We start from the raw sequence: 12,636 nt of genomic DNA, 5'->3' as shown, positions 1-12,636 counted from the left end.
ATGTATATGAAGTTCATCCTGCTTTCCAATCTGTAAGTTATGTGAAATTGTCTCTATTTTTAAAGAAGTATAAGAAACTCATAGAGTTTAAGAAGTCTTCCCAATTTCATAAAGAAATTAAGTGGAAGTCAAGGGAGGCAGTTTATGGAGAAAAAATTAAAGCACAAAGCTTGGAGGTAGAAGATCTGAGTTCCAGTGTGGACTTGGGCACTTTCTGTCATTTGACTGTGAGAAAATTACTTCTCAATACTTTATTTGTAAAATAAAACTTAAGAATACACACAAAATTGTTGGAAAGATTAAATAGGCATTGTGTCAGCAGAAACACTTTGAATATGAATATAAATATTTTTTAAAGAATTTATGGAACAACAGACTTCCTTCTTGGCCTACGGTTGAAGGTTAAATTCAAGAAAACTAAATGCTCATGTTTTTAGTCAATAAGACTTTGATCTAAACTTTTAAAACTGCTTCTGAGCAAATGTTTTCATTTGACTACTTCTCATCTTCAAACTCATGCATAGTATAAGTCATTCTTGCCATCTAACATGTGTCCAATACAGTTCATGACTTGCATTAACTTTGAGACATTTTAGTTATCTAATAGGGAAAGAAATAGTAGTTAGAACATTGGGCATCTTTGAGTGATCACCTACCCAATATTTTCAGAAAGTACTACAAGATGGCCCTTGTGACATACAGGGATGGAGAATTACAGCGAACAATGTACACTACTTACAATTTCAGAGAAGAACAGGACGGATCTTAAGGCCAACAAGTTTAAAATGTCTTTTACCTCTTATTATATGTTACTCATTTTATCACATCCAACTGGAATTATTCTTGCACTTATTATTGAAAGCTTCTAGAAATTTGCAAGAAGCACGTAGACCCAATAAATGATCTGATCATTAGTCACCAAAAAAAAAAAATAATAATGCTTAAGTCATAAATAGCAGCAGAATCCATTGATCGTAAATAAAGTAGAAGGGAGACATTACTGAGCAATTTCCACCAAGCAAGATAATTAAAGTCAGAGATGCTGTTTCCTGCTTCCCTGGTATAAACAATGAAGCTGCTCTACTGGCCTCTCCACAGCCTGGATGTCCCAAGGCCACCTCCCTCTTCTTTCCTTCCACATTCTCTAAAGAGGATTCTGGGTCATAAGGGAAGGAAAATTGGTGTAACTTCTTTCCTGAAACGACTTCAGCTTTCTCTGTGTTTGTATTTGTGACATCTTATTATAAGACGAGCTAACATCTATTATTAATTGATGCACTAATTAAAGCCATACTTGCAGTTTCCATTAGCTTATTCCCTAAATTCTCCAGAGTTGGCTGTCTGGTTTTAATCAAAACCAAATGGTAGTCCAAATTCCCAGCCTGGAGCAGCTAGAAGGAAGTCATTCAGGGGAGGCACAAGAAAGCAGAAAAGATAAACAGATGATAGTTCACAAAATTTGTGACGGATGAAGGATGCAGATACCATGAGCGGCTTTAGAGATGTGATTCAGGAATGCTGCCATGCTAGATGGAAGCAGTTGTAAGTGTTTAATGTCAGCAAGACTCTAATACGATCAAGATGGAGCCTGTCTTCTGCTCCAGCACTGGATTTTTGTAACTGGAGGATTCTGACTAGAGGTAATGTGCTGCTGCATTTGCCATAACACAAACTATTTTAATTCTGTGAAGGATTCTTGTGATCAGAGAGATCTGGAAGAAATCGTTCTATTAACTGGATGCTTGGGATTTTACTTACAGATGGTCTCAGGGACAAATGAAAAGCTGCAGCATTTCCAATTTCAAGTCACGTTCAAAAAAGGTTTTATCATTTAGAAGAATTATGGTATTAAGGCTAAATTCATCTTGCTCTCTTAAAAGATCTTTTGAAATGAGAGCAAGCAAAGGCATTTTGATTAAGCTGTGCATATACATTTAATATAGTGGAAAGGTTGTGGATGGAGAGAGAACTATGTTTTCTTTTTTTCTTTCTTTTTCATAAGCAGTGTGGGATAGAAAAAGCTCTAGGACTTTATGACTCTCCAGCTAATCACCTCAAGAGCTCTGACAAAACTCACTTGAGTTCTGTGTAAAATCAGAACTCCTAAAACGCCCAGGCGGCTGGGCTCTCCCCTCCTCCCCTCTCTTCGTACAGCCTTTCTCGCATGCACACTCCTCAGAGGCAGGAAATACTTTCCAGGCAATCTGGGCCTGGTTGTGGAGGCCCCTTTTGCAAAACCTCAGTCTGAATTTAGTAGACAGAAGTCACTAGGAATGCCTTGACAGAATCCTGCCTTAGCTAAGGCTCCCTCCAGCTGCAGAGGGTGTTTTCGTTAGAATCACACACTGCGTGAAACTGCTCAGAATAGAGCCATGATCTCAACCACGAAATGGGAACTTAGATTTTGGAGAAACCAACGGGGACGGACTTCTTTCCTAGCCTGAGTGTTGAGCAGTGTCATGCCTTGGCGTTTCAGCTCCTCGTTGTCTAGGTAAGACGCTATGGACTATCTTTATGCTTTGAGGCGGTCTTTGAAGAGAGAGAAAGATTGAGATAAATGTTAGCATCTTGCCCTGAGTTGGTGACTTCCTAGGTTTTAGAGCAAAGCCATAAAATCAGAAGTGGAAAATGTTTGATAAGTAGAAAATTGTGAGTCAATTCGTTTTAGCAAACTGTCAGTTCTAAAATAGACTCCATATAGATTTAACTGTTTTCCTCCATAAAGTAAGATTTTATTTTTATCCCTTTTTATGTTTAACTTATTTATTAATTGAGCTGTCAGATCAGTTTTCCTATTTCTTGGCACAACGTGAAACAAATACATTTTCTCACACATCAGTGTGAGGTGTAAATGAATTCCTACCCTACCTTCCTGTGCCAAGAGGGAGAGTAGAAAGCACCCGAGTGACTTTTGCTTAATAATCAGTCTCCAAAGAGTATTTTGTGTCTCATTTAAAACTACGAAGATTGAATTTCTTATTATTTTACCCAAGCCAGTTTCAACCATATGTCAAGCTTCTCCTGTACAGCTTAAAAGGTTCATTTTTTTAAAAAAGTAAACATGTGAAATTTCAGGAATTATTTCTCTCCTAAGTAGTATTTAATCTGAGTTTTGGAAATTTAAGTGTCGGAATCGAATTTAGTTTACATTAATTTTCTTGGATTCACTGCTTAGGTCACATTTTGTGTAATATTTTGAATACCTGAAGTCAATCTCAATGACACTGACACTCATTATAACTCTTTTAAGGCAGTCAGAAATCACTTCAGTCATATGGAAACTGTTTGTGTCCTTACTTTATGTAATCGTAAAATTACATTTCCACCTGACTGTAGTCTCTTTAAGGTAATCTTAAATGTTTAAATGTACAATATATTAGGAAAGAACTTTAGTAATGACTGAAAAAGTATGGACTTATAATGCATAAGATACTGTTATATTTCTGAATATTTATAATAAAAATCATCGTTTTCCAGAAATAAAATGGTACATAAAGGGAAGAAATATTCATGTACATTTTCAAATCTATTAGATGAACACAAAATATACTAAGTGAAAGATGGAGAGCTATTTTGACAGTTGAATCATAAGAAATCAAGTAAGTGTTTTCTTTATAAGTTTTTATTTAGTACAAGGTGACCATCTGCTATATTAGCTATTCTCAAATTTTATACTAGAATAACTTATATTGATACATTTTAACTATTCAGTGACAATTTGTGTTAAAACTCCTTAAATATGAGAAAAAGAATCTACTTTTTATATATGTGAAAGATAAAATACTGACTTACCTAAATTATGATTTAATTAAAATCTCCAAATGGAATTTCAGGGAAGGAAAGAACGTAAGAGAGCGTCTCCTCTAACACTGTCTTGAGCTTGCCTACAAGAAGCTGAGAAATGGGATTTAAAAGTGACCTGTCCAAGGTCACACCTCTAGCTAGCAGATGACAGCAGAGCCACAGTGCCCTGATTCATAATTCATGTATCTTTTTATCCCATCATCCTGCCCTCCAATAATAATTATGCATAATGAAGTATGAACATGTCCAGTAGAAGGGTGCTTTACAGACAGAAAATTGGAGATCCTCTTTTTTTAAAAAAAAAAAAAAAGAGTAAAGCTGTCACAGTGTTACTTATATGGGAAAAAAATCATAACTTTAAAAAAAAATCAAATTAGTATGCCTACAACAAACACTTTACAGTCGTAACTTGCTTTATGACTATTTTATTATATTTGATATTTATGTCAAAATCAATCCATATGCTAATAATTATATTAATCTGGTGTTTCTTTAAAAATAGGGCTAGAAAATAACTTTTCTAATTTATATCCTTGTACTCAAATGATCATAATAAAACTATCCCAACCAATGACTTTCAGAGGCAATTTTACAGTAACCCCCCCACCAGACATCGTTTCTTCTAACTAGCCTAAATCATTGTTGCTGTAGCTTATTTCCAATTCTATGTTCTATTTCACTAAATATATAAAAAGCCTAAGTTGATATATTAAAAAAAGTTTACATTTCTCCAGCATGTTTTCAATCCCTTAATTGATTTGTACATCTACTCTAAGCCTTCTACAAAGTCATTCAGTTGTAGAATGCAGAATTTTTATAGTATATAAATAAATGTCTGAGCAATGTGGTATAAAATGGGAGCATTGGCTATTTCACCTGCATCATACTTCATAAATGACAATATTTGTTGCTGTGTGTGCTGAAGCAGTATACCTTCTGAGACAAGACCCTTTCTCATAAACATAACACATTCCATTTCTAGTAGCTGCCATTTCTTTAGAGAGAATGTGTCATGATGCTCTTTTTTTCCATTTTCATGACCAGATTGAGTTTCCTGATGTTATTTCTACTTAAAAGATACACTATTCAACACTTCCTTTCAATGTCACCACACTCTACATTATTGGAATGGGAAATAAGTGGAATGAAGTGGTGGCTCTTATAGCTGACTGCATGATTCCTAGAAGGCCTAGTGAAAAAGAGCACATCACTTCATTTTCTTCATAAGGGCATTATAATTTTAAAAAGAGAATTTTTCTGTCTCTGTCTATACCTACGCATACTGTATAACTCACTACAAATACTTATGGGATGGTTTAATCTTATTCATAGAGGTTTAGATCTTACCGGCTTAAAATAGGTCAAAAATGGATCATTTGAAACTCATCTTCTGTTTGTATTTTATTGGTTTCCTCTTGAAAAATGAGTGATGCCAGTGTTATATGAGAATCACTCTTTAAAAACTATTACAGTATGGCAAAGTTCCAAATGACCAAGATCTAGATCAAGGATGTTATTATCAAAACAGAGACATGTCAAGAATTACACATGAGAATTGGAAGAGGACAAGGGAACACCGAAAACTTTCAGATTTGAGGGAAGTAGTGTGAATATTGGGCCTGCCTTCCCCACACGAAAGATAAGCGCCTTGCATAAACAACATAGACCAAACAGAGTTACAGAGAAGAATGACTCTTGATTGACTTTGGTGTGATAGAGAAATACAGTGTTTACTTCTATGGTTCTGTTTTGGCTTTAAACTGATAGTTTATAGAGTTTTGAGAAATAAATGGGCAATTTTTAAGAAAGTTAAACAGAATAATAATGAATAAACGAGGATCTTGAGACCCCGTTTAAAAAGATTGTTAGTTTTGATTCAGTGGATTACAGAGTATGTAAATGAACTTTAAAAGATTAAACAGTGACTTCAATGCCAAAAAAAATCTGAAAGATAATATAAACAGCATGCTTATGAACTTGCTCATTAATTGAGATAAATGGATGGAAAAGACAATTGTATGTGTGAAAAGGTTGTTTCCGTATTAGCTTGAAATAACAAAGTGTTTTAGAATGCAATTCAAATAATTCAGAGAAAAAATCAGCCCTGTTAATGGAAATGAGATAGAAAGGAAGTAGGAAGATCAAACAGCAAGTTTAGATACTCAATTAGTGTTTCTTTTATTCCCAGCAATTAGCAAAATAATTAGCATGTCAGGAATTATCAACGCTTATTTGTCAACAAATGTTTGTGAAATGAATGGTAGGAAAAGCGAAGGAAAAAAAAAAAAAGGAAAACCAGGGTTGAGGAATGGTAATGTGTGGGAGTTGGACTTCTTTCTTATTTTCCAGACACCCTGTAATAATAGAATAATAATTTTTAAAGGGGAAGGAAAGTAAGAGGTTGGAAAGAGTCATCAGAGCCTGAGGCCAGAGGTTAACAACACTCTCATTAGATGACATTTCAAGTTCATTAAGCACCAGAAGGAAGCATAGGCATCCAGAAATGGTTTGAAATTAAAAGTTACATGAGGCCAGTGAGCACAGAGCACTAGCGAATTTTCCACAATTTAAATGGGGTGGTGTACTGAAAAAAATAATGGGCAAAGTCAGAAAACTGGCTCTGATTTCCTCTTGACCACTTGAAGCTCTGTGATTTGATGCTTGCCCCATAACTACTTTGAGTGTCTGCTTTTTATTAGTAAACTATGGGATTTCCAGTTCATGTTGAGCATCAGATGAGACTTGGTATGTGCAAATTGTTTTGCATACAGTACAATCAACAAGTCCTCGTTTAAAAAGGCATAGGTCAATTCATCAAGAAAGAATATGGGAGGCCGAGGTGGTCGGCTCACTGGAGGTCAAGAATTCGAGACCAGCCTGACCAACATGGTGAAACCCTGTCTCTACTGAAAATACAAAAACTTTAGCCAGGTGTGATAGCAGGCACCTGTAATCCCAGCTACTCGGGAGGCTGAGGCAGGAGATCACTTGAGTCTGGGAGGCGGAGGTTGCAGTGAGCCAAGACTGCGCCATTGCACTCCAGACTGGGCAACAAGAGCAAAACTTCATCTCAGAAAAAAAAAAAAAAAAGAATAAAGAATAGTTGTGTTTCACTCACATTTTGTTCTAATCGCTCATCTCTATTGAAATATCACGGACATAGAAGAAAGAGATAGTTTCAGCTCATACTCAGCCCTGGATTCTGCAGCTAAGATCAGTCGAAAGCTAAAGGAGTCATCATCATTATCACCATCACCACCATCATGACCAAGTGACTTTACATCTAGTGAGTGCTTGAAATGTGCCATGGACTAAGTGTTCTACATATATTATAATCTCATTATTATTAACTCATTATCATTTTCCTCTCAACAGTTTTTTCATTCCCATCATAGAACTGAGAAAACTGAGGTATGTAGAATTTAGGTAACTAACCCTAATCACCAGGGGGAAAAAAAAAAAAGTTATTTCACAGATACCCTTACAAAAATGGGAGAGAATTCCTGCCCACCAGTATGAATTTGACACTGAGCTAGTTACTTAGTCCTGCCAAAGTTCTTCCCTATCAAATTAGAGCAATAATGGTATCTGTTTCATACAATATTTGTATTACTACTAAAGGAGATAGCTTCTAAGTAACACACCAAATACAGTACTTAGTCCATAATAAGTGCTTAATTAATTGAAGGGTTTTCTTTTACTATTATAATTGTCATTGTAAGTTTCTAATGCACTTAATATTTCTTAGGTATTAAGAAAAACACTTGTTGATAAAAATAAGCTCAAACATTTACAGTTAGATGACAAAATTAAGATGAGATGATAGAAATGTATGGAAGACGGCCGGGCGCGGTGGCTCAAGCCTGTAATCCCAGCACTTTGGGAGGCCGAGACGGGCGGATCACGAGGTCAGGAGATCGAGACCATCCTGGCTAACACGGTGAAACCCCGTCTCTACTAAAAAATACAAAAAACTAGCTGGGCGAGGTGGGGGGCGCCTGTAGTCCCAGCTACTTGGGAGGCTGAGGCAGGAGAATGGCGTAAACCCGGGAGGCGGAGCTTGCAGTGAGCTGAGATCCGGCCACTGCACTCCAGCCTGGGCGACGGAGCGAGACTCCGTCTCCAAAAAAAAAAAAAAAAGAAATGTATGGAAGATAAAAGTTGATAGCAGAGGCCCAAGTAGGATACCAAGCTCACAGAAGTAATTAAGTCCCTAATGACATCTTGTTCCTAATTTCAGTGAAAATTGTGCTTATGGAATGACTAAAAATGTAATTCCCTACTGTCAACTTGCTATCTGAGCACCTGTGTTGATGTAGCTATATCTGTTATTTATACTTAGTGATTACTGTGTCTACTGTTGGAGTGTTCTTAGAAATGATAGCAAAGCTAAAAATAAAGTGACCACTTAAACAAAACCACATCTCACCATGATGATGATAAAACATTATAATCTGTGTTCCTTGTTGAATAAAAATATCTTTTTATAATAAGGCAAACCACATTTCAATCATACTGCTTTGCCATCAATAATAAAAAGGTCAGCCACACATTTAACACCAAATTTAACCCTAAGCTACTTCCTGTTACATGAAAAATTTCAAGTGAAACAAGCTCAGAGGAAAGGCAATACTTTTCTTTATTGTAAGAGATTCTACAGAAAAGAAATATTGTGCCCAAAAAGATAATTATTCATTAATGAATTTATTTGCAGAATTAATCTAAGGTACAATGTATTTGTAAATGCCCAAATTATTCTATATAGAATCAAACACTACTATTAAGAAGATTGCATACTTAAAAAAAAATAAAACATGGAGATCCAAATAAAACATAGATACTTAGAAATTACTACATCCATAAAGCAATATTGTCCCTCATGGCTGTGTTAATTCTGGTATCTCCTAGAAACCAATATCCCCAGAAAGATCTCAGTGATATCAGGAAAATATCATAAAATATTCCCAGTTTCCTCAAATTACATGTGTGTTGCTTAAGAAAATGTTAAAAGAATCTCCAAATCTGGCTGACTTGAGCCATAAAGTGGGTGGTAAGTCAAACGCTGCCAGTATCTGGTCTCCTCTGCAAGAAAATTAGACACTACTGGAAGTGACATTAAATAGCAGCAACCTGGATATAAAAATAGAGCACCACTGAAATAATAGCTTGCAATTTTGCAACACCCTGCTCTTTTCTCAGGAGCTGACTTCTAGTGGATTGAAAGAGTTAACTTTCAAATTTGCCTGAATCACTGAGGGCTAAGAATGAGAAAAAAAAAAAAAAAAGTATTTTAAGTTCAGTAAAAACTCAGATATACCTAAAACTTGGTCAACAATAAAATAATATTTTTCAGTTGGGTACCTATTTCTTCATTTATCTTCTAAAGACCAAAATTGATGGAACGTTGGATGTGTCTTTTGGAAAAAGTGATATACTCCTTATTCCCCTTACTCGGCTCATTATAGATGACTTATTCTTTAATTTAGTAAAGTTTTTGATGCTTTCCAAACATCAAAAGACATGGAAGCTATTTCATATATAATATTTTAATCTTCATAAAGCAATTTGCCAATAAAAATTTTAACAGGGATTCATGTTTTCCACTAACATGTAATGAGGTATAACAAGTAAATTCCAGCATTAAACAAAGTATGTAAAAGTAGATGAATAATGATTTTGTGTGGGATTAAAACACATATTGCTACTAAAGAAAGGCAATCTGCATGAAATCGTATGGAGGTAAATTCTTCATTATGTTATTAAAGGTTTATCCACCCACAGTCTAATTCTAGTCTTGTCTAATTTAGATTAGGTAACATGAATATTTTAAAGGAAAAACACTACTTGTTTTTTATTGAAAGTTGACTGTCTGGACTAGACTCATAGAAATGCTTTTTAAAAATGTGATCTTAAGGTTTTTGCTATTTGTTTGTGACTTTACATAAAGGAATTAAGAAACATAATGTCTTCCCTGGGCTTTCTTGCTGCTCCTAAGCACATGTCAGTTCAGTTTGGCAATAAAGAGCATCCTTCTTCATCGATCATTGAGCTGTGTGCCAGTGGGAAGGTGCCCAAATGTACACAATGTAGTTTGCTTGGTAATTTGTTTTTTGACATTATCATTAAGAAAATGGGTTTCATTTTGGCTTCCACAAATGCTCTTTGTAATGAAGATTTACTTTGAGTTGAAGAACTACATTAAGTTGTGGTCCTGTGATCATGTCTGTTCACAGGTTGTTGATTGTCTTTTCTAGTTGCCTAATTCAATTCAGTAAGTGTTTTGGGGGCACATATGATGTACAAGTGTGACTCCCCAAGAGTAGGTTAAGATACAGTAAGATTTCATATCATTAGAGGATGTTCAGGTTTCCAGTGTATGCATCTTACCAAGGTGACCCTCACCACATAGCAACAAAATGCGCCAAATGTAGAGGTGTCTTCTTCTTGGTTCATATGCCAAGAGAGCATTTTAGAAAGTATAAGTTATGTTTAATTAACATGAGATTATTTTCCTTATATCTTCTCTTTCTTTCCACAGTGACTAAGCACATGCTATGTGATAACTGTTTTTATATGTGTGTGTATATTTATATACATACATATGCACACATATATATTTGTGTGTATATGTCTGTGTGTATATATGTGTGTATATATATACATATGTGTGTATGTGTCTGTGTGTGTGTGTCCGTATGTGTATGTGTTTAAAGCAGTAGGTGGCCGAGAACGTGACCTAGAAATTTAACAGGCGATGGCTAATCAGGATGAAAAACTCTAAGGGAAACCAGAAGTAATTCTAGCTATCTAAGGAAAAAGTAAAAAAGAAAAGTAAAGTGGCTGTACCGTTATGTCTTTATTTTCCCTTCCATTAAATATTCAGGATATTTAATAGAATATCCTAGAGTCAATCATGCCTTCACTTATTTATATTGATATATATATGTATACACACACACACACTCACAACCCAGAAGTCAATAGCGTGTTCATTTATATGCGTGTATGCGTGTTTACATATACATATTTATGTGTGCATGTATCTGTATACATATGTGTATATATGTGTGTGTGTATATATATATTTATAGATAATATATAAATATATAAATAAATTATCTGTAAATATATATATACACACACACATTTATATATATCACACGTATTCTCAAAGGACAAAACAAGATACCTGCATTTGATGGGATGAATACAAAAGTTGCTATCTTTCCAAGTACTGTGAGTGAGGTATTCAGGAAAAGTGGGAATTTGAGTGAGAATTCCCATTCATGTGCATTTGCTAATGTAATGCTATTTATATGCTATTTTATGTATCTTAAACTTCTATTCAAATAACATTTTAGGAAAACTATGGCTTAGACAATTCCTAAGAATACCTGTTCCAAATTTCAGGAATTCCCCAGGAGAGTAGGGGAAGGAAAGGACACTCTGAAGGAACTGACCTAAGAATCTCATAGAAATTGCACTGATATTGGTGACATAAATATTCAAACTGGCACCTTTTCTTTGCTACATACATGAGACTGGTGTTTGTGTAATTGCGAGGGGATGGTGTGGGGAGTGGGAAGGGGCAAAAGAAATGGTTTGGTCCCGCCGGACATATTGTAGAACTGCAGTCATGTTTATTTTTAATTACTTTAATTACTGCTGTAGAACATTTAAAAATTTAAAATATTTTTAGCATGAATTCTGAAATCCAGAGATAAAACTTTCTTAGCAAATGGCCCACAAAATCATAATACTTTAAATTATTTTTAGCTATGTCTGCTGATATTTAACTCTGCATTTCTAAACAATATGATTGTACTATGATTTTTTTTTCTATTTTAGACATTATCTCTTAACTTCCTGCTATAGAAAGTGACTATCTCCCTTAAATTATTTTCCCTGCTGTCCCTAACCTCACTCCTTACAGAATCCTATGCACTGAAAATCATTGCTTCAAATGTTTTGGTTAATTTAATGTTTACTATTTGCATTATTTTGACTACATGAAAAAAAATAGCCACAACTTATGGAGTGTGCTATACTTATATTTTCCTTCTTGTAAAACCATTTTTCCTGGGGTTGATAATTGATATCCCTAATGTTCTCAATAACTATTAATAATTCTTCCATCCAAATTGCTTGACATTATTATAAAATTCCTCTCAATATGTCATATATAATTGATTATTTCCCTTTTTTAAGAGACATCTCCCAGAGAGAACTTCAGGATTTATCTGAAATGATTTACCCATGGACTTGGTACACAACTTTTATCCTGAAAATTCTGTTCCATCCTCACTTGTGCTGAATTCTTGGCTTCCTTTTGTCATGTCTTTCCTGCTGTGTTTATTTTTTAATTTGGGGGTAGCTATCTCTTCAGTAGCTTTTGAGAAGAGGTTAAAAATAAAACTAAGACTTATCACATAATTTTAAGGCCGACATAATTTCCCATCCACATTTTGAAGTCATATTTGCCTGTCATCTTCTCTGCACTGTTACTTTTGAGAAATCTGATACCATTGATTCCCAACTCCTAATGCATAATCTCTTTTTCTCTTTCTCTGATTACATTTAGAACCATTTGCTTGTCTCCTAAATCTGAAAATTCACAACGATATTTCTTACGTGGTCAATTTTTCTTTCTGGTACCATTGCATCCTCATGAGTTCCCTTCAATCTGAAGACTTGAATCATTTGTTCTGGGACGCACGCTAAAACTGTTTTCTTTGAAAAATTTCTTCTCTTAATGTTCTCTGAGGGCTGGGCATGGTGACTCATGCCTGTAATCCCAGCACTTTTGGAAGCCGAGGCAGGCGGATCACCTGA

At 35.0% G+C, this 12,636-nt stretch overlaps 1 protein-coding gene across 1 annotated transcript in view; it reads left to right on the top strand.

The window, feature by feature from the left end:
- The first annotated feature begins 1,725 nt into the window (after positions 1-1,725).
- The window catches only part of DLC1 (DLC1 Rho GTPase activating protein), a 424,170-nt gene continuing 413,259 nt past the window's right edge, over positions 1,726-12,636 (top strand). Inside the window, 1 exon segment of the mRNA XM_031669361.1 lies at positions 1,726-2,491. The gene's annotated coding sequence lies outside the window, so the exon portion shown is untranslated.

Source organism: Papio anubis, chromosome 8, assembly GCF_008728515.1.
Source record: "Papio anubis isolate 15944 chromosome 8, Panubis1.0, whole genome shotgun sequence".
In the NCBI taxonomy this organism is placed as follows: Eukaryota; Metazoa; Chordata; class Mammalia; order Primates; family Cercopithecidae; genus Papio; species Papio anubis.
Note: the sequence above shows the minus strand (reverse complement) of the source record. Positions and strands in the feature narration are given on the sequence as shown.